This window comes from Triturus cristatus, chromosome 2_2 (assembly GCF_964204655.1).
Source record: "Triturus cristatus chromosome 2_2, aTriCri1.1, whole genome shotgun sequence".
NCBI lineage: Eukaryota > Metazoa > Chordata > Amphibia > Caudata > Salamandridae > Triturus > Triturus cristatus.
Window position 1 is genome coordinate 423298862 of NC_140582.1, and position 23083 is coordinate 423321944.

The window sequence follows — 23083 nt, forward strand, 5'->3', positions numbered from 1 at the left end:
ATGCACTGCTGATGACGTCACATATTACATCACTCATGACATGGTCAGTGACATCACTCATGACATCACTGATGACATCTCAAATGACATCACTGATGACATTATCCTTGTGATAGAGTGGCAGACCTCCTCTCACCCTAATATAACCTTTGATACACACATTCAATAATAGAGACTAAAATTTTTAAAACAATGGACATACCAATAACAGTTACAACAACCTCTTCAGTAATTCTAAGATTCACATACACATTCACTCATTCACCAACAGTCCTATACAGTCACTCATACATGTACTCACTCATCATATGTACTCATACACCTATGCATCCAGTTACACAATGCCACTCATCCATAGAGTTACTCACACACATAGTCACTCATGCTAATAAAGATTCAAACATACATTTACTTGCATACACAGTTATACACACACCACCACACTTACTTCTACAGAAACTTAAACATACTTAGTCTTTTAATCAATCACTTATAGAAACACATACTTATTCATACAGGAACTCTTTCAATCTCTCACTCTCACATATACTCACTTATATACACCAATAGTCACATATACTAGTTTAAAACATATGTAGTTACTCATAAAGTCACTATTGAGACAGTCATTCACTCACTAACACAGCCATACACACACTCATCCACCCATATAGTCCTGCACACATGCTGTCTTCAACACATACAAACAGTGAGTGACTCATTCATGTTCCTATGCACTACATAATACCCCCCACCGAACCATGCAGATACTCAGACTGACACTCAAAAAACCAACTAATAACCTATATAGACACCCATGTAGCTACTCACCAACCCATGCAGCCACTTATACACAAAGTGAGAGACTGATACAGATTTTTACATATTTAAACATTACTCACTAAGCCATGTATTCACTATGATACACTTAATCAGTCAGTTACACAATCCATTTTTCAAAAACAAATCATCCATTTAGACACTTATATACCCATTTATTCTTCCATCAACCTTGAGATATACATATATAAAACATATTTAATTTTCAGAAAAACACACATTCACTGGATGATGTCATCAGTGATGTCATTTGAGATGTCATCAGTGATGTCATGAGTGATGTCACTGACCATGTCATGAGTGATGTAATATGTGACGTCATCAGCAGTGCATTGCGGGAGCGTGCGAGTTATAGTTAGCTGAACTAACTATAACGGGGCAATTTCATTGGTTTTTTACGAGTAAAATGTCCAGCTAACTATAACATGTGTGAAACCTATGGTTTTTTCACTGAATTTCTAAGGTTTTTTAAATGCTAATTCCTAACTATAACATGTGTGAAACCCATGGTTTTTTCAGTGAATATATATATATATATCAATTCCTCCTTTCGCAACACCAGCCGGTGTTGCTGCAAGACACGGACACAGGTATGCTGGTACAAATAGATTGCTCGGTTTATTTTCTCCCAAACTCCATTCGGTTCTGACGCGTTTCGACCGACGCAGCGGTCTTGATCACATGATTAACACGCACAGAACGTGATACTTTTAAACAAGATGTGTGACACCCTACGTACAGACATGAAAAAAATACTTTGCGTATAGGCATAGAAAAAATACTGTCGCTTAGCTGAGATTCTCTCTCATAGGTATATACCGGGATCAATCCTGTATGCTAGCATGTTCGACAATTTCCAGAAATATACGGTTATAGTAAATGTATCCATATATGATGAATATAGGTAAAAACAAGGTAGTTTACTCACATGCAAACATACTAATTAGTATGATGAACTGAATGGGGAGAGGTACATAGAAGAAACTTCATTTACCAATAATGTGCAAATTACGCAATATATGTGCAAAATGAGCTGAATGGTAGTATATGTGCAAATACAGCTAGATGTGCAAATCTGCAAAGAAAATGTGCAAATCCGGCAAGTTTTACATTTGATTGTGCAAATACGGCTCAATGTACAAATCCTCAATATGATGTGCAAAATATGTAATATATATATATATTCACTTAAAAAACCATAGGTTTCACACATGTTATAGTTAGCTGGACATTTCCCTCGTAAAAAAACAATGAAATTCCCCCGTTATAGTTAGTGCAGGCAACTATAACTCACGCGACCGCAATCCTCTGCTGATGACGTCAGATATTACATCACTGATTACATATGTGTCTTTCTGAAAAATTAATATTTGTGATATATGTATAGCTAAAGATTAATGGAAGAAGACATGGGTAAATAGGTGTCTAAACACAGTGATGTAATATCTGACGTCATCAGCAGAGGATTGCGGTCGCGTGAGTTATAGTTGCCTGCACTAACTATAACGGGGGAATTTCATTGTTTTTGTACGAGGGAAATGTCCAGCTAACTATAACATGTGTGAAACCTATGGGATCCATTATGATCCTCCCTTGTTTAGCGCCACCTTACGACATGTGTTGGCTGGCGTCAATGCGGAAGTACTCCTGCAAAGTCTTCCCTGCTTTCAGGATAACTACTTGAATCTTTGCGAATTCCCCCAAAATCTGGATACGTTCCAAATATAGGAGAAACTGTAAAGGAGCAAATTTCCGACTTTTAGGAACATTTACGTGTTAATATTGACCATATTACTCAATGAATACCAGTAATCGGTCGTTAGAGTAATGACACAGGTCAGCAGTACGAGACTTCTCTTCAGTTATTTCCTATGGAAGCACATAGTGCCTCATTTTTGACCACCCAAAAATTTTTCTGTCATAACTATGTTCTAAACAAATGCTAACTCTGTTGAAATCCTACACCTCATTTACATTTAATTAGAGTAGAAGCCATTTTATTTTAACTGCTAAGAACACAGCATACTGCTCATACATAAGGAAAGACCTATCATAGTCTACCACCTTGGTTTTAGACATGATAAACAAATATGAATTATTTTGTAATTTGCCTCTATAAGGTCATTTAAATGCTTTGGGGCCCGATTCACAGAACTAACTTAAGACTAAATCCTAAACTTACTACCATTTTGGTATTCACAGAAGGCACTTACTCATTTTGGTATTCACAGAAGGCACTTACTCATTTCGGTATTCACAGAAGTTAGGAGTCCTAACTTTAGGACTCCTAAATGCCTTCTGTGAATACCAAAAGTCTTAAAGTTTGGATATTCCTCAGTTTAGGAGTAGTAAAGTTAGGACTCATTCTAAAATCCCAACTTGTTCTAACATTTTCAAAAACAATAAAGGTTACAAGTAAGTGATGGTTAGAGATTATTATAATATTCAGAAATTACACACCACATTTAAACTACACAAGCATTAAAAATATAATAGGTATAGATATTTTTTTACAGCTTTAATTACAACATTATTTTTCCGACTTTTTGTACAGCCCACAGTGTAACATCAAATCTCAATGTCACTCATACACTCAAGCGCTAAAATATAGCATGAAACGAGGGATGTGCATTGCACATAATTACACCTAATTTCATATAATTTTGCTGAAGAACTGTCGCAACAATAATAATCCAGCGTGGGAAGTCTCTCTTACACCAAGGATATATTTAAATTACCAACAATATCTTTAAATTGTTACATAAACACACTGTATTGTTGCAACCAAGGTTTCTGGTTAAATATCAAAGGGGTGACCCAAATCGGAGTCTCTTTTGTTAGATAGGATTAAATGAAAGGGGTTCTGACTTGCCTGAGACTCTACTGTTCCACGCCAACAACAATCCTCCCCTTGCTGCCTTTCCGTCCCCCGCCGCCGCTAACAGTATCTGCGGCCACGGAGTGGGGACGGGACTACACTCTCCGGCATCCTTTGCGGCAGGGGAGCCGCGGACGCCGTTTTTGCGCCAGGAGGCGCACAAAAGATCGCTGTGACTCCGGCAGAGCGGGTTCTGCTTTGTACCTGTGGACTTGCCTGAGACTCTACTGTTCCACGCCAACAACAATCCTCCCCTTGCTGCCTTTCCGTCCCCCGCCGCCGCTAACAGCATCTGCGGCCGCGGAGTGGGGACGGGACTACACTCTTGGGCATCCTTTGCGGCAGGGGAGCCGCCGACGCCGTTTTCGTGCCAGGAGGCGCAAAAAAGATCACCGTGACTCCGGCAGAGCGGGTTCTGCTTTGTACCTGTGGACTTGCCTGAGACTCTACTGTTCCACGCCAACAACAATCCTCCCCTTGCTGCCTTTCCGTCCCCCGCCGCCGCTAACAGCATCTGCGGCCGTGGAGTGGGGACGGGACTACACTCTCCGGCATCCTTTGCGGCAGGGGAGCCGCCGACACCGTTTTCGCGCCAGGAAGCGCACAAAAGATCGCCGTGACCCCCGCGTCGCGGGACCCCGCGCGGGCAGCGCTGGGCTAAGCCCGGGCGAAGGGCGGGCCATCTGTGGCCGTCCGGGGCAGGAGGAGGCAGGGCAGGGCCCATTCTCTGACATCTGGGTAGCTCTACGAAAGGTACAGTTCGTAACTACGTCTATGCTGATTGTCATCATTTCCACTTACCCTTGTTTACGATTCTGTACCGTCCAAAAACCGGCCACTGTCATTTACAATTCTCACAACTGCGTATAGCTGCCTTATCAAATCATCAGTATGGCAACACGCACTCCCAAAAGTAGACCATCATTGTTGGGATGTACAGTGCGAGGCACGTTGGATAATTTCATCACAAGGGCCACTTCAGTCCTTGAGAATGAGATCGCCTTGGTGGAGCGACGCCTCTCGGCCGAACTTTTGCATGGTAAACTCTCCTCGCTTGGACCTATCCAGATGGCCGTTTCACCGGTTCTTGTACCGCCCCTTCCCTGTTTAATAAACAACCCTCGGACTGTTCCTGGATCTTCTTCGCCCATACGAGACTCTGATATTGTGACACAATCCCGCATACATCCAATACCGCCCACTCCTAGCCTTTTCGTTAATTCTCCCTCTGACAGTATACCATCAGGCCTACAGCCTTCAAGGCCCACTATCATCGCCACTATTGATAGTTCACAAAAGAAGGGAAAGAGAACCATTAGCGGAGGACCCCCCCCCTTTGAAAAAAAGAAAGAAGGGAGTAAAGAATGCCATAATTGCGAATCATTAATCAACGAAATTGTGGGTCGACTGGAGTTACTCGTTAAATCACTCCTTCTCCCACTCCTAGAAAGAACAAAGGGTATGACGAAACATCTTGGGTCAATGGAGAAGCTGATTGCACAAAAGACAGATCAGATAAAAAATCTACTCCCTAATACAGTGGTACCCTTAAACACCATCACTGATTCTAATTCACTTTTAGTGACAGTTGATAAACAACCAGGCTTAGACCCAATTAAAACTAAAATTTTACCATCCTTATTAAATTCAACCAATCTGTCACTAAATCGAAATCGAAAGAAAAATATTGAGTTAGACCATGGCCAGAAAATTGTTAATTCCCAAACTAATGGTCCTGACCCTAAATCACACAATGTTCCTGCTGCCACTGCCCCGAGTAAAACTTATGATGCTAATTGTCAGCACATAGATCTTCCCCCGGAGGCGGTCCCTTATGTTGTACTTTTGACTGCAGTTCCAGTACTGGAACCAGGGAAGAAAGAGGGTTACTACGATTTAAAAAACAAGGTCATGCATTGGCTGAGACAGAATAGGCCTCTACCTCCTAATATCAATGGCGAAATCTTGAATGTTCGTAGACTTGGTTGGGTTGGCTCACGGCCAAAGGACATCGAAGGCGATGTAATTGTTGTTAATTTTAGAGATTGCAGGACTACCAGGCATATAACTAATTGGTTTCAAGCCCAATGTCAGAGTGTCATTAGAACCCATGACTTGACTTATTTTTACCCACAGTCGCAAATTAGGAACCCAATACTACCCAGAACGCATATATGGCCCCAAGTAGGATCTTTTAACTTTAATCTCCCTATTTCCAACCATTTTTCCCCTCTTAGAGGATTAGAGGACGTCGACTGACTTTCTTTGGGAGGTCACACTCGGAGCCCTTCCAGTGGCATAACGAAGGTACAATTAAATAGTGACCCCTGTCTCTTTCCATCAACTTATACTGTACCGAACATTAAGATCTTGCTACCGTTGCCATTAAGTGCTGACCCCCAACTAATAGACGTACCGACGATATCCACGACTCCTCTACTACACCCTAAAATTACACATGATCTTAAGCTTACCAAACAAAAATTAGCGGTTGTATTTTGGAACGTACCTGGTCTACGCTCCAAACTAGGAAACGACGTTTGGACCAATTTTATTGCAAATTTTAACATCCTATGTTTACAGGAGACATGGCTGACAACAGCGATTCATTTAAATGGTCATAGAACATACTTTTCACCCGCCCAACCTTCTAATTCTGGCAGGGCCAAGGATGGATTAACCACCTACATATCAAACCTGATTAAGTTGAATGAAATAAGGACCATAAAACTTGACCCTAACTTTCAGCTTCTTAGCCTCACATTAAACACAAGAGATTTTTTCCTCTTGGTCAATTATTATAATAATCTTTCTGACCGAGTAGCAATGGAAATAATTAATTCCATCTCCTGTTTAATAACATCTATCATTAATAAAACAGCCAGAGAGGTGACTATCATATGGGGCGGTGATTTTAACCAGACTATTTGTGCTGCTTCTAACCAACTTCTATGTGGTTTAAATGATGAGGTTGACAATCCTATTTCTCATTTTACCCATTCGACTCTAGGCAGTTCCTTAAATGAAACCATGTTTAAGTTGGATATGGGAATTGCGAATAACCTGCATAACTTAAACGCATTCCCGGCCCCTAACTATCATGGGAGGGGCTGCAATTCCACCATTGATAACATCTTGCTTTCTAATGGAGCTACAAAGAGGGACACCACCTTTCACACTCACCAGATTGTACTGAGTGATCATTTCCCTATCAGTATTACACTCTACCTTTCTAACAGGCCCAATCCTAAAACTCTCAGTCTTCTGGATCAACATGATTTAGAACTATCCAGATTAAACGGTTACTCTCTGAAATGGGCCCTAGTCGACCCAATTGAAATTGTAAAAACTGTGGTCACCGGAGCATATTCGTCCATTACAAAATGCCTGGATTTGACTACCCCTGACGCAGACGTTATTACTCACTTTGGCCCCGTTTCAGGTAGTTAAACAAGCTCTAATGGCAAAAAAGACCCATTCTACAAAAAATAGAAAGGGCTGGTTTAACCACACGTGTACAGCGGCCTATTCTAAATTAAAATCTGCTTTGCGTAAAACAGTTAGGGATTCCGTAGATATATCCAAACTGAGGAGGGCATATAACCTTGCTATAAAGGAAAGGAAATCAGAATTAAAAAAACAACTCTGGGGCGAACTACATGAGAGCTGTTTAAGTAATAACAACACCACTTTTTGGAAAGTGGTAAAAACGCCTTTTCTTACTGATAAGGGTAATTTCCCTAGAGTAGAGGTTGCTATAGATGAAAAGGACTGGGTAGATCATTTTTCAAAAATTTTTATGATTAATTCATTACCAACTGATGTCGGTGATAATGCTCCTCACTGTCAAGAGTCCCCGCCCTTCCCTATTGATATATCTATTACACTTGACCAGGTTACCCGGGCTTTAAATGCAAGCAAAACAGGGAAGGCCTCGGGGCCCGATGGGGTTCCAATAGATTTTTATAAAACCCATATCGAACTCTGGATGCCTCTTTTAACTAGAGTTTTCAATGCACTGTGTTCCACCGGCATTCCGGAATCCTGGAAAAAATCTATCCTAGTCCCAATCTTTAAGAAAGGGGACAGGAATTCAGTCTCCTGTTACCGCCCCATCTCCCTATTGGACTCAACAGGGAAAATGATGGGTCGGATAATGCTTGATCGTTTGCAGGAGTGGGCAGCGGAAAACAACATCTTATCCGATTTACAATATGGATTCCGTGAAGGCCTGGGGACTATAGACCAAGCCTTGAATCTATCACTTTTGATAGACAAATATGTTAACATCAAGGCCGGAGCACTCTACATGGTCTATGTAGACCTGTCAGCTGCATTTGACTGCGTTAGCCACTCTAAACTCTGGTCCATCTTATTAGACCTAGGGATGGACCAGACTGCAGTCACCTTCATGCGAGAACTTTATGTGGATGCAACTGCCAGAGTGAGATTTGGTATCAGTGGCGAACTCACTGCATCCTTTGGGGTAGAGAAGGGGGTGAGACAAGGTTGTGTCCTGGCTCCATTCTTATTCACCCTTTACACCAATGGTCTGGAGGGTGAGATGTTGAGAGGAGCCCAGGACATTCCCATGGTAGCCGATCGCCGCATACCAGCTCTCCTGTATGCGGACGATGCGGTGATATTGGCTCGCACCCCAAACGAACTTCAGATGGCTCTAAATCGCTATGCTCTTTTTATGGCCAGTTTGGACCTTAAGGTCAACATAGGGAAAACCTTTGTTATGAAGACGGGCGCTATCAAGAAGAACAAAACCAGATCTATTTACTTGAATAAAGAAAGTTTAGCGACCACTGATAAATATCCGTATCTAGGTGTCATGATTGATTAAAAAATTAACCTGGAAACCGGCAGTTGAAGTAAGAAAACTCCAGTTTGCGAGAACCACCTCCGCACTTGTGAGTTTCTCCAGGAAACTGGGGAAAAAAGCACCTGCGGAAATGGTAAAAATGTATAAAGCCAAATGCATACCAGTGGCCTTATATGGTGCAGGCGTATGGGGACATGCAGTAGTGCCCCCCATCCAGACCATAGAGAATGGTTTTCTGAGACACCTTCTCGCCCTGCCAACCTCAGCCGCAAACTACTCCTTCCACCTGGAACTAGGCCTTCCGTTTGTGATAGACCTGGCAAGAATCCAGCCTCTTTTGTTATGGTACCGAATATGGTCATCAGAAAAAACAATCTTTACTCAAAGAATCATTCAAGATTGCAAGGACCTTGACAATGTTTACAGATCTAGGTGGTTATCCTACGTTAAAAACTTTTTAACTGATCTAAGGCTAGTAAAATACTACCATGACCCTTCTACGATTCAGGAGTTAACAAGAAAGGCCTTCTATAACCTTTGTTATAACCATCTCGAAGACCTAAGACTTAACTCAGAGGTCATGAAGCAAACAGTTAGGCACCGTCTAACAGTCCGGACGGTCTTTGGGATCCAGCCTTACCTAACCTACAATACCACTTCTTATGAGTTGTTCCTTCTGGTTAGGTTTAGACTGAACCACTTTCACTGTCTAGTAGTTTTTCCGTTGAGAAACAATTGGGCTAAAATACTTCCACCTTGCCCTTGTGACGGGAGTTCCTCCCAGTCTACAATACATACCATCCTTTTCTATAAATATTACACAGACCAGCGGAGGAAACTACTAATCCCCCTATTAAAACGTACGGGCTTCCGTACTTGTCGCCCAGCTCTACTGTTTCTACAGTCACTTAAGGGGGAGGGGCTGGTCTACACTGTTTCTAACTTTTTACAGAACATCATGCGCCATAGACAGAACCTAGGCTGATTCAATCTATCTTCGAACTCATTGTTAAATTAATTGTATCAATCAAATAAATGCTTTGAATTTAGATACTTTTCCTGCAACGCAACCTTAAATCCGTGAATTGATATTACTGTGATCTTTCTTGTCAGCGATGAATTCTAATTCAATGTGAATTTTAAGTTAATGTGTTTTTTAATACGTATTTTTTATTGTGTATTTGTAGTTGCATCTTTTATGACTCCCTTTGGAGAGTCGAATAAAAAAAGTTTTGATTTGATTTGATTTGAAATGAAAGCCATTTTAGCAGAAACTGAAAAAAAATTGTCTGGATCAAATTAAAAAGTAGGCTGCATTGTGCTAAAAATGGTGGGAAATACTGTGGATCCCCACTTAACCTCTCCAGTGGGGTCATTCCCACCAAGGGAGTGTTTCACATTACAATGGGGGATAGCATGGTGGAATCATACCCTAGTTCACTACTGGCATGAGTCAGGGAGGCATTACTTTTTTCCTGCTGGATGAGGGGAAACTTTATTTAACCGATTTAACAAATAGGCCCACTCACTGCGAGTGGTTTTGAGATCCCCTGGGATATTATAGATGTCCTGTGCTATAGCATGTAAGGGACTAGAATTAGAACTCATGTTAATGTAGGAATGGTCTGGAAAACTGTCATGTTTTGAAAGTGTTATTCTACAAGTTCAGGTGACATTACTTCTCACTTCTCAGAGTGCGTCCGTGTTCATGTCTAGGAAGACGCACCAGGCAGGGTCCATCACTAGAGGTGTAGAGGAATGGATGAGAGAGAGGGAGAGAGAAAGAAAGAGAGAGAGAGAGCGAGAGAGAGAGAGAGAAAGAGAGAGAGAGACATAGAGAGAGATGCAAGTATCACGCCCAATTCTTCTATGATACAGCTCTCTCTGCAGTTACGTCTCTGGCCACAGTGTGAGTATTCAAAGAGACTGTAGAGCACCCTACTAATCATAGAAGGTACATGAGGAACTTTAGTGGTAATCAAATGATGTTCCAACCAACTATATAGTAAGCATGCATACTCCCCTGCTTCAGAAAAGCCAGTCACAGTGTACTTAAGCCAGGAGGAAATGAAGGCGGTAAGCCCAAAAGTCAGCCACAGAATTGGGATACCTCTGGTCAGGGAAAGAGAAGCCAAAAAACAACAGACAACAAAGCTAAAACAAAATCCAGCGAGGAAGGGCAGCATAACAGGTAAGAGAAAGAGGGTCAAGGAGTTGTACAGGTAAATCCAAAATAGAGTCCGAGGAGCAAAGTCACATAAACACCCAAAGTGTCAAAAAGCCTCAAAGAGGGAACACCTAGTTATATTGCAAAAAAAGGAATCCAAAGAGCTAGGTCAGAGTGACCAGGTAAGGAGGTAAAGTAATACTAGTGAGGTACAGGAAAGGTGGATGAATCTGTGACAATATAATGTGAAGTTACCAGGCAGCTTCCCAGTGTCTTCCTGAAGTTTAAATATTGCCTATCCTTCTGTCATGACTCAGCGTCCCAGCCTGGACCCAGACTGGCTAGTTATTTATGGCGTCCCAGCTGCTATAGGCCAATGCACCACAGACTTATAGAAATACACTTCACCAATGTTTTCTAAAACTTCGGGCACCCTGCTGAATCCCGACAAACTCCATAAAAGAGATGGGTATTTAAAGATGTAAATTCTGTTCCAACTTAGCCACATGGCTCAACCTGTACCTCACTGACAAGGCCTAATTAGGCCTGCCACACTCTGAGGTTACTTATGTTTCTGTTCAACAGAAATCTGGCCTGGCTGTTACTCATGGAATTTTCATATTGGAGCATGGTCAAAGTTGATTTGCATACATGGTCACTGTCTGAAGTGACACAATTGTTGAAAAACAATGGATTGGAATGCAGCCCCCGCCACTGTCAGTGACTGAAATAATAAGCACATATCATTGAGTTAGGTGATGTTTTATTCTACTTTACAATTGCTTGAAAAAATCTTGTTTGTCACAAGTAAATTCAGGTAAAGATTTGCTTTGTAGGTTTGATATTAAATAATCATATCCATTAATGTATTCCTGGTTGGAAGTGTTTAATATACACAGGGCTGTGACATTTTAGTTTCAAATTACCACAAATGTACCTCAGCTGGCATGTTCAATTTTCTAAATGAGCCAGTAGCATAAAGGATGAGATACTGATAATTAAATTATATACTGAGTAACATTAGGAATGTTCTTGTTTCTAATTTGCATCATTGTAATTAACCTAATCCAAGGATGGTTTAAAGGTTGTTGAAAGAGAATATGATGTTGTAGCCAAATACCATTTACAAAAAGCTGCCTCAAATTATATTGTGTGCATAATTTAATTACAACATGATAAATGTCAGCATCTTCACTACTGTTCCTTGATTTATTTGCTGGTTCACAGGTAAACAACATTTACATATTAGAAATGAATACAAACAAAGTATAGCCATTGTTTTGGATTCATATTAGTTGCAGACAGAAATGTGAATGTATGTGAATTGTGGTGTACTCTTGAGAGCCTGTGTACATGTTAATGATAGGAAAAGACTGGAAGAGAAGACAGGTGCATAATGCTCTCTAAACCTCTTCTCACAACACATAATGAAAGTTACTAATGAACAAACACCTAGGTTATATTTTGGTTCTCCTTTCAAAAATTGGCCAGAGGCAAGGCATTCAGCTTTAAGAGATGTTGATCAGATTAAGAAAAAACACCGTGATGCAAAATTGCCAAGGGAAAATTTCATGTAATGTACAAACAAAGTAAAATAAACATAAAAATAAAATGTTTAACAATATATTAAATTAGCTAAAATGCTATAGTGGATTATGTGATAAACTTTCAGTAATGGTCTGAGTGGACCAAGTTAAACATTGAGTTTGGGTCTATGACCAAGTTTGAAACATAAAGGAGTTTGTTTGGATTTATTACACTCTATGGGGAATAAAAATTGTTCCGAATTTTTCTAATAATACGTAGGGTCATTTTGTCAGGAATGGGATCAAGGGTCTGACTGTGTAGCAACAAGCCCATACCAGCATGTGGTAAATGGTGGATCTCCTTCTGAGAAAACATTTATGTGCATCTCATAGAAATGATAATCCGTATTTCAGAGAAGTATGAGAAGGTCATAATGTCTGCCATGGATTTCAAAATCTCAGTGTGGATTGATGTGGGTTCTTGGTGATGAGAAAGTTCTAGGAAGAAGAAAATTCTTGCAGAAACTAGAGCAAGACACAGAGCCCTCACTCAATAGTGAAGGTATGCCCATTTGCTTCTCTCAGAGATAGATTTGTCTCTCAAGAGTCGGAAAGCTCTCTCAATTGTAGTCATGCCACAGTTGGTGTCCAAAATGTCTTCTTGATTTAAGACCAGTTTGGAATGTAATTTTTCTAATAAATCATTGCCAGCAGGATTAAGCACCATCAGTATCAGAAGCAGGATATGAGGTCTGTGAATCAATTTAATCTTTTCTATCATCAGTGCTAAACAGCTAAGTAGTAGACATACCACAGAAGGTGTGAAGAGAAGGTGCTTTGCCCTTTGAAGGAAAGAAATGTGCTGCTCTTTGGTGTTCTCTGTCAAACTATAGATCCGGATGAGTTTTCATAATAACATTGCACATTTTCCAAGAGCGACTATGGTTGATATCAACTTGAAAATCCCTTTGGTGCTTCTGGCACAATGCAATGTTAAAATTGTTTTAAAAATGATGTAACACTTCATAAAACTCTTCCTCAGTCTCCCTGTAAGACATTGTAATGGAGAAATTACCGGACACACAGTGCGGCTGAGCCATTTCTTCCATGTGCCCTTTGTCCCTGGGAGTTCCCCTTTCGCTTTGCTTTTGCATATTTGTGGTGACCCTTACCCAATTAATGTTTGTGTAACTTGGAAGAAAGCCAGAGCTCTCGCTTGTCTCAGTTTCATGCAAACATAGCTCATCGACTCCAGTTTTTAAAATTCTACGTTGGGACTTGTTGTCCTAATTATTCAGTTGTACATTCAGGACTACAAGACTCTCAGTGGAGCTTTCCATCCCATAGGCTTAAGGTTATACCTCTATGCACGAGCACTGGTTTGTGAAAGGATTGCTATGATTTGCCTTGAGTGCTGCTTTTTTTGAGCAGCACTCAAGAAGTCGTCTCATGCTCCTATGTATAAATAGTGCAGAGCCTTTGGTTTAATGGATTTTCCTATGTGTTTTGGATTTTCTTACGTTAGTGGTACCTGTAAACATTTTGAGCATAACATTTGCAATAAATGATCACAACAATATCTGATCACAATCATTGGAACACATGCACATGGGGTTATATTTATGAGCACTGCATGTATGTTTGAATGTATGCATTTAGGAAAGAACCTGGCTGGAGCACAGCCATGCACTAAGACAATAGGCATGGGTCCTGGTATGCTACTATATGTCTTTGTAAGACGCAGGGTATACATGGGCTCATATGGTGTAAAAACTTTATGTTCAACTCTCAGTAGAGGTTCTCAGAGCTGTTCATGAAAATTTACTTGGTGAGAATGATGGTTGAAAAATATAGGACAAATTCTGTCCACAAAGAAGCAAACAATGCCCATGTCTTCCTGATCTTCTTTGTTTTATAGAGCTGTCTGGGGGAAAAAGAACGTTTCTTACTATAACTGCTATCTGGAAGGTTTTCCTTATGATCTTCATGAAGGCAGTGACTACAGCTTCAGATTCTTGAAATCAGGCCTCTTCTCTTAAGGTTATCTGCAGTTCATTGACGAAAAACACTTTTTAATGAGGACCTGGACCTATGTGGACATTTGTGCTGCAGGTGGTTCTAGAATGATTGGCTAGGTGTCAGGGTTCACTACTTCTTCAGGAGCAGTATCCTCAAGAGGCCCACCTTCCGGCAGTTCTGGCTCTAGTTCAGGTTCACAGAGATTCAGAGTATCCATACAAGGGGTAGGGATTTATAGTGGGTACTGCAGGGAGGGAGATCTTGAACAGAACGTTGCAATCCATTAATACTGTAACACAAGTTACCTGTTACATACAAACACTATAGTGCTGTTTTTGAACAATCATTTCCTGTAAGAAAAGCATTGTCTTTGAAGCTTTTGACACTGCTTATTACAGCTTAATAAGGTCTCTGGTCCCTGTTATTTTAGGCTTAGTTATCACAATGTCTCAGATCCTCTCAGACTCTAATTTCATAATCAAAATGTTTCTGGTTATTTTTAGACTTTTTGCATTATACTCTTCTCTTACCACAAGCCTTCCATTATCAATGGTTTCTGATTATTAGGCCATCACTATCATGGCAATGTCTCTGTAATCTTGGGCCCTGTTTATTGCACTTGTCTCTGATTACACTTAACACTATGGCTCACAGTGATAGAGTTTATGCCTGGGTACACCAGTGGCTTTTATACACACCACTAGAATGTTCTTTCTGAGTTCTGAAATTGCTATGCGCATTGAGTCTTATCACTAGGTACAATAATAGCAGCGCACAACAATCAATTCTAAATTCTGTTATGGTAATAGCAGTCCACAACAATAGAGTCTTGGCATGTCGATAGAAAAGTACAACAATAGAGGCTTATCTCTGGGTTCCAGAATATCAGAAATGCAACACTGTAAAAATCCACATTTCACTTTATCATACCACACTGCAAGGCATGCCGTTGTTGCCATTTGGTCCATGCTTACACTTGCCTAAACTTGCCAAGGGACTGCACTTACTGGGCAGTAAGAGTCCATGCAATATCTAACACTCGGCAGCTCAGGATCAGTTGACTAGAAACAGGAGAATTCAGCACTTGGCAAGCCTACCTTTACTTGGGTGCTGGATTTGATGGAGTAGGTACCAACAGATTCCTGACTTCAAGACTCCAAGCTCCGATGCTGAATCATCCACACTTAGTGGCTGGGCGTGGTGCTTTTATTTCAGCGTTCTTAACCAAGATGTTGGCTGAGTGGGGCACTGAAACTAAGGAAAGAGAATGTTAGGCTGCCGTATCTGACTGCAAACACTAAGAATCATTTGCAATGCAATAGGTCTTGCATTTGCAAGAGTTAGAGCTATTGGCGTTGTAAATGACAATGTCTTTTACCTATGTATTTTGGTTTGGAGTGTAGTGGATGTATCCAATGTGAAGTGGAATTATGTGGGTTGTTTTGGAATGGTTAGTTGTTGAATTGTGTGGGGTGGAATCGTGTGGTGGGGAGTATATTTGTGTAGTGGAATTATGTGGCTTGGTGAATAGATAGGGGTGAGGGCTGCACAGAATAGATAGAAAGGAAGATAGAGAGGAATAGTCAGTTTCTGCAGGTGAATAAACTCAAGACAGAGGAGCATAAAGAGTGTGCCATTCCTGTGGACACCATACTCGGGCCACCCTGTGACCTGCGTTGTCAAAAGGGTGAGTAGCGTGGGGGTGTTTGATGCACACTGAGATGTTTCAACACTGCCACCATAGCATAGTAGGGCTCCGCAGACCCAGCGTGGTATTGCTTCATTTACCATCCAGAAGGCGAGTAATGCACAGCCAGTGGTTTGTAGTACAGAAGATGTATACTAAAACAGCATAAAAGAAAGGTACGCTGGCTGACAGTACTGCCAGCCGATGGGGAGCCGCTTGGGGCAGCTGGGAGTATGCTCCTTGCACTGCCTCTAAAGTTGCACAACACCAGTTGTCTGGTAGGTACAGGCACCCAAAAGCCAATGGCAACAGTGAGCTGATGTGGTGCAGCATGGCATCAGCAAAGAAACAAAAAAAAGACAACCAAAAGTTTATGTGGGTTGTGTCTGAGGTTTTGAGCAGTATCTGCTGATGTGTATACCTTCCAGCCATTTAAATGACAAGTGTGTGGGGAGTTGGAGGGGAATGTGGTGATAGACATAGTGAGCTTTGAGTCAGCCACCCATGACAATTGGTCCTGCAAAAATACTGATTTGAGAATTCCAATAAGCTGTGTGACACTCCCACTGCTACCTGGGAACTGTTTTTGCAACAGGCTCTTCTATTTCACCTTGCAGGCAGAGCACTGTGGCAGAAAAGAATACATGAATGTATTAGCCAATATTAAAATGCCCCATCCATTTTCTGCCCTTCTCCCAATTACCTCATGGCGCTAACAAAAGACTGATTCAACAAAGGCGATGCTGGCAAGATATAGCAATGTCACCCACCGCCCATCCCCTCACAAGCACCCAAGTAAATTTAATATAAAGTCCACTTCCATTCCGTTCATTAAAGGAGAAGAAACCCTGCGTCCTCATGGCTCTTGCTGGCGCTGGTGGTGTCGATCTCTAGGAGCAATGGCTTGATTTCCATACCATTCACCGGCTGCTCTACAGCTTTGGTTTTCGCTGTCTTGTGTCTGTTCTCGGTGGTCTACGGATTTGTGCTCCAAATAAGATATGGCTTTTGGGAAGCGGGGGTCGAAATATAAAATGTTTAAGTGATGCCAATGGCCTACTGTGGGCCGCAAAGCCTGCAGAATATCAATTATGGGTGAGATGGAAATATGATGAATGCATTTAGGAAGCCTGACAAACCCCAAAGTGAGAGGACTCATGCCTGCCATTTGCTAAAACAAGACTTTGCAAAATAAATCATTGCAAAAGTAAACTATGAACAATAGAACCTTGCTGTATGTCAGGTGTTTTGTTGTGAAAATAAAAATTACAAATACCAATACTTTGTAACGAACATGAGGCACTGGGATGGCCACGGCAGCTGACTAGCTGTGGACTGGGTGAAATAAATGGTAGAGCCTGGAGCAAAGTTCCAGGAGGCCTGCGCAGAGCATGGTCGGACCACCATTTCTGATGCATTTGTGCTCAGAGGGTGGGGAAGGGCTGATAATACGGCAGCAGAAAGCAATTAATAAAAACAGTGATGGGCAGAAACAACTAAAAATAAAAACAGCGACCGGCTGAAAGAAATTATTAAAAACAGTGATGGGCAGAAAGAAAGTATTAATAACGACAGTGACGGGTGGAAAGCAGGTAATAAAAACAGCGATGGCTGAAAGCAATTAATAAAAAAATAGCAGCAGGCAGAAAGATACTAATATAGACAGCAACAGGGTTGGTAAAGACAGCGTTGTGTACGCGAGAGGCGTAGAAGAAAGAATACCTGCATCATGGAGGATGGCCACTCTTTAAGGGGAATTATTCTGTAGTTGAGCGGTGCTCCTGAGCTAAAAAACTGAAGTGATGTATTGGGTACGCGAACCAATCAGGAGGCAGCATAGAAGATCAACACTGCAGTCAACCCATGGCAAGTAGTGAGCGCGATCAAATTCCTTCTAGTGATTATAACAGGTCTTGTAGATAGCGCATGCGTGCTGCTTAGGCTTGATCTACAAAGGGACTAGAAACATGTTGAAAAAATGCAGTTTTGCAGTACAGACTTACACACAATATCTTTGTCCATATGCACAGTTTCCAAGCAAATAGGAGGCAGTGGAAATTTGGGGTTGTGAACAAATGCTCAAGTGTCATCTACTGGTATGTCTTATAAGAATGCACAAGAATAGTCAGTGAACCAGCAGTAAGCAGTGCACATATATGGTCAAAAGTTCATTCATAAGGCATAACATAGCCAATCTCGGTACATAACGGTCATAGTGCTATAGCCAATATTGGTTCATAACCGTTCATAACTCTGGGAGTACGGAGATCATGGAACTCCTCCTCATCAAAAACAGATGTACTGCCTGCTTACACATGGGCTTGCAGTTGTGTTTTAGGGAACTTGTGATTCAATCAGGGTGCATGATTGGCTTTACTAGGCTGCCATGACTCTTCTCCGGGTCCATTGCCTTTCCAAGAAACTAAGTACCATAACTTGCCCCTCTTTCTTTTGCTGTCCTTGATGCCCTGGACCTCATACTCCACATGGTCCCAATTACTATTGGGGGAGGGGTAGGATCTGGCTGATCTTTGTGCTGGTATAAGCAATGATATGTGAATCACAGGGTGGACTTTCATGCTTTTTGATATTTTCTATTTAAATGCCACTGGATGTACACATCCAACTACTTCAAAGGAGCCAATAAAGGGTGGACAGATTTATTTTGGTGCTTACATTTCAAGTGTTTTGTGGGGATCCAGACCTTGTAACCTGGTTGGTAAAGTGTGCTTAGTTTTCATTTCCAATAAGCACATTTCTTGCTGATTTTTCTTTTACTTTTGTCAGATTTTGATATACATGTTGTACAATGTTGTCATCTCGTGTAGCTTAGAGTACAAATGTGGAATTTGTGTTTCAGTATTTGGTATTAGTAATGGCAAGAAGCGTGGGTGAAAGCCTTGAGTAGCAAAGATTGGAGATATGTTTATAGACATGTGGTTCAATAATTGTAAGCAAATTCGGCCTCCCAAAGGAGTTCTACCAAAGATCCTTTGTTGTGAGCTAGGGAGCAATGAATATATTGTTTGATAACCTGATTCACCCATGCTGTTTGACCGTCAGACTAAGAAAAAAATTGGTAGAGAGATTGCTTTTTATATAGGGGGCTTCACACCATGTGTTCCATACTTTCGATGTAAAAAGAGCCCCAGAATGGTACGATGGTTCAGGATAAACCATGTCATTGTACCACATGATGTAGCAACAGTTTTACTAGGTGTGTTGTTGTGGACATTCCTTCACAGGCTATGAAATGAGCCGTCTTGGACTATCTGTCCACGATCACCAGAATGGTGTTTTTCCCCTGATCTCTCGCCAGGTCTGTAATAAAGTCCACAGAGATATCTTTCCAAACTCACCTGGGAGTGGGTAAAGGGTGCAAAAGACCTTATTTTTGCGAATTAACTAATTTGACTCATGCACAGATATCACAGTTTTGTACATTTGTGACAACATCCTTCTTCCAACTGGCCCACCGGAAGTTTCTGCTTATGAGCTGTTACATTTTTGTACTTCCTGAATTACCTGCCAATGGCTGACTGTGACACCATTTGAGGACCTGGCATTACAATTGTTTAGAGGGGATGTACAATAACTTGCCTTGGAAAGGCAACTTTGCAAGCATGGAAAGTTTTTCGTCTCTTTGTTGCCAGGTGATCAATTTTTGGAAGGGTATGTGACACTTGATTTTTTTGATGAATTGCTCCGACATTGTGAACCCCCACGATTAGGGCTTTAGGAATCTTTGGTGGTGGTTTGACAGGCTCAACAGATTTTGCAGTTTCCTCATAGGTATATCCATTTTATTATGGGCACACCCAGGTCTGAAGGTTATATTGGAGTCAAATTCAGCAAAGAAAAGAGTCCAGCACAATTGCCTTGGTGTCAGTACTCGAACACAACAAAAGAACTGCAGCTTGCTGTGATCTGTATACACAGTGATTGGGTGTCTTGCGCCAAGTAGGTAGTAACACCATTCCTTGAAGGCGATGAGAATGGTCAACAGTCCTTTCCCAGCCCCTGTGTACTTGAGCTCAGCCGGTAAAAACTTTTTTAATAGATATGCTACCATGATTGGAATCCGAATCCTGCTTTAGAGCTCTTTCATTTTTGTACTTCCTGGATTACCTTCCACCTGCTGACTATGGCACCATTTGAGTACCTGTCATTACAATTGTTTAGAGGGCATGTACACCAATTTGCCTTGAAAGGCAACTTTGCAAGCATGGAACGTTTTTTGCCTCTTTGTTGCCAGGTGATCAATTTTTGGAATGGTATGTGATGCTTAATTTTTTCAAAGAATTGATCCAACATGGTGACCCCCACGATTTGGTCTTTAGGAATCATTGGTGGTGGTTTGACTTGCTCGAAAGATTTTGCAGTTTCCTCATAGTGGTATCCATTTTGTTATGTGCACACCCAAGTCTGAAAGTTATAGTGTAGTCAAATTCATAAAAGAAAAGTGTCCAGCGCAATTGCCTTAGTGTCAGCGCTTGACCACACCACAAGATCTGCAGGTTGCTGTGATCTGTATACATAGTAATCGGGTGCCTAACACCAAGTAGGTAGTGACACCATTCCTTGAAGGCAAGGTGAATGGCCAACAGTCCTTTCTTTTCCACTGAATACTTGAGCTCGGCCAATTAATACTTTTTTGATAGCTATGCTACTGGGTGCAATTGATTGGAATCCGAATTATTTTGCAAAAGTATGGGTAGTTGAATAGGAGGTATCAGACTCACTATGAATGGATGACTAATATTAGGGTGTCTAAGAGCTGGGGCTGTCATGAAAGAGTTTTGTATCTCTCAAAATGCAGTGGTAGCTTATTGTGTCCAAGTGAATTTAACCCCTTTCTTTAATAGCCTGGTCAAAGGAGTAGCTTTGGTAGAAAAGTAGCTAATAAAATGCCTATAGGCATTTGCGAAGCCTAAGAATCACTGGATATCTTTGACAGACTTTGGCTCGAGCAATTCCAGAATAGCTTGCATTTTTCTTTCACCCATTGTTATCCTTTTGGGGGGATAGTATGAAGTCCAGGAAATTCACCTCGCATACATGAAATTATTATCTCTTGTGAGGATAGTATGAAGCCCAAGAACTTCACTTTGGTATATAAAAGTCACATTTCAGTAACTTACAAAATAGACAATGTCATCGTAAGGTTGTTAAATCAATCTTGATGTGTTCCTCATGTTCCTTCAGGGATGTAGAGTATGTTAAAATATTGTCTATGTGGCGATTACAAAATGGTCTAAGAGCTCAGCAAGGATGTCATTGACGAAGATTTGGAATGCCACAGTGGTATAACACAACCTGAAAGGCATTTTGCAATACTTGAAAAATACGGATCGGGTCCCAAAGGCCATTTTTTATTTTCAACAACTTAAACTGTAGTAATGTCAAGCAAGGCGCACCTCAATAAGCTAGTGTGATCATATTAGGTATTCAGTAACACTTGTCATGTAATATTTTAAATACAGCAGGAACAACCATATTTATTACGGTGCCACTCGGGATAAAAATGCACCTTACTACCTAGGTGCTAAATTACACAAATCATGCAATGCAATCCCCGTGAAAGACAAGATTAGATACAAATATCCCGGCACTCAAACATAACAGCTATTATTCATATTGGTTTATAACCAAAGAGACAAACATAATTTGTCATCAATATATCACTGGGTACAAAACAGATTGAGGTTCTCACAAAATATGTATCAAAAATAATTTAATTTAGAAATACTTTTTGCAAAAGAGCAACACAATTCTAAAGAAGACCAAGAGAAAATCAAGGTTCCCTAAGTACATATACTCTGATGGACAGTTCATGAGATAGAGAATTGTAATCTCATGGTCTTGGTCCAAATGGGTAACAGCCGACACGTGTTTCGTCACATCTTGTGACTTCATCAGGGCTGTAAAGAAAATGGCATGATCTCATTTGACTGAACATTTAAGTACACTAATAACATGTTCCAATTATTATGGAGCTCTTATCATTGAAAGAATGAGAGTTGAGTATATGAAAAGAGAAAAAGAAGGTAAGGTCTGAAAACAGAAAAGAAACCGTGTTGATTGATAAAAAGAGAAGGCAAAAGAGAAAAAAGTTTTTTTTAAAGGTAGTATTTGGTACAGATTGCAAAAAAGACCCATTGCCACACCGTGTGCCGAAATTTGTTTACCGAACGTGGATAACCAATATAGTCAGGGAGTCCTATGTATACTAATGTCACTGACCTTATTCAAATATTTGGAATTTCTATATCCCGTTCAGACGTTTGTGTTTCCCAATAGTATTTTATTTCTTCCCTTTCCAACAGAGCACTACAAATTCAGAAAGTGCTGCGAAAGAATATATATAAAAACGGAATTAGATTTTCAAAAATCAAAATATTACCAGATAGTTTAGAATGTTAGGCTAATTGATAGTAATTAAAAATAGGGGTACCAGCATTTGTTATCCGCTTATTGTAGACATATTCCCTCTATTTCGTGAGAACTGATTAAATAGAGGTTGTATCAGCTTGGCTTGTATTAGAAAATGTGTCTCCAGCGAGTATTCTAATGGGATAAAACACAACAGAAACGAGAGTGACTATTATGTCATTCAGGTTACCCCTCCATTAAATTGAGGGCATATTTTTCAATGATGTACTATACCTAAATTTTAACACAGATTGAGTGTTTTTCCAATGTGTATGCGGCCCAGAACACTCGTCTGTGTTGTCTTAGAAATTTGTCCATTATAATAATCTTCATTTTATCTTCTAGGTAGTAGTTTCTGAGCAATAAAAAATGATTGTACAGCATAATATTAGCTAGTTGTTTAATTCAAACGGTAATTGGATGTTTCTAATACTCGTAAAACAAATTAAGCCCTAAGTAAAAGCTTGGTCACAAATTGTATATAATTTATTTACTCATTGGGGTCTTTGGTTCCACCATAGTGAGTAAAAGTATAAGCCCTAAAAAGTATTCACAAAGACACATGTTAAAAAATATAATTTGTCTGAAAACCATTTGCATTATTATTGTAAGAAAAAGAATATCTGTTAAGCCTCGTAAGCACAGCATCCAGACTAAATGTGATGAAAACATTACATCCCTGGTGAAGATTGTAGCCGATTTT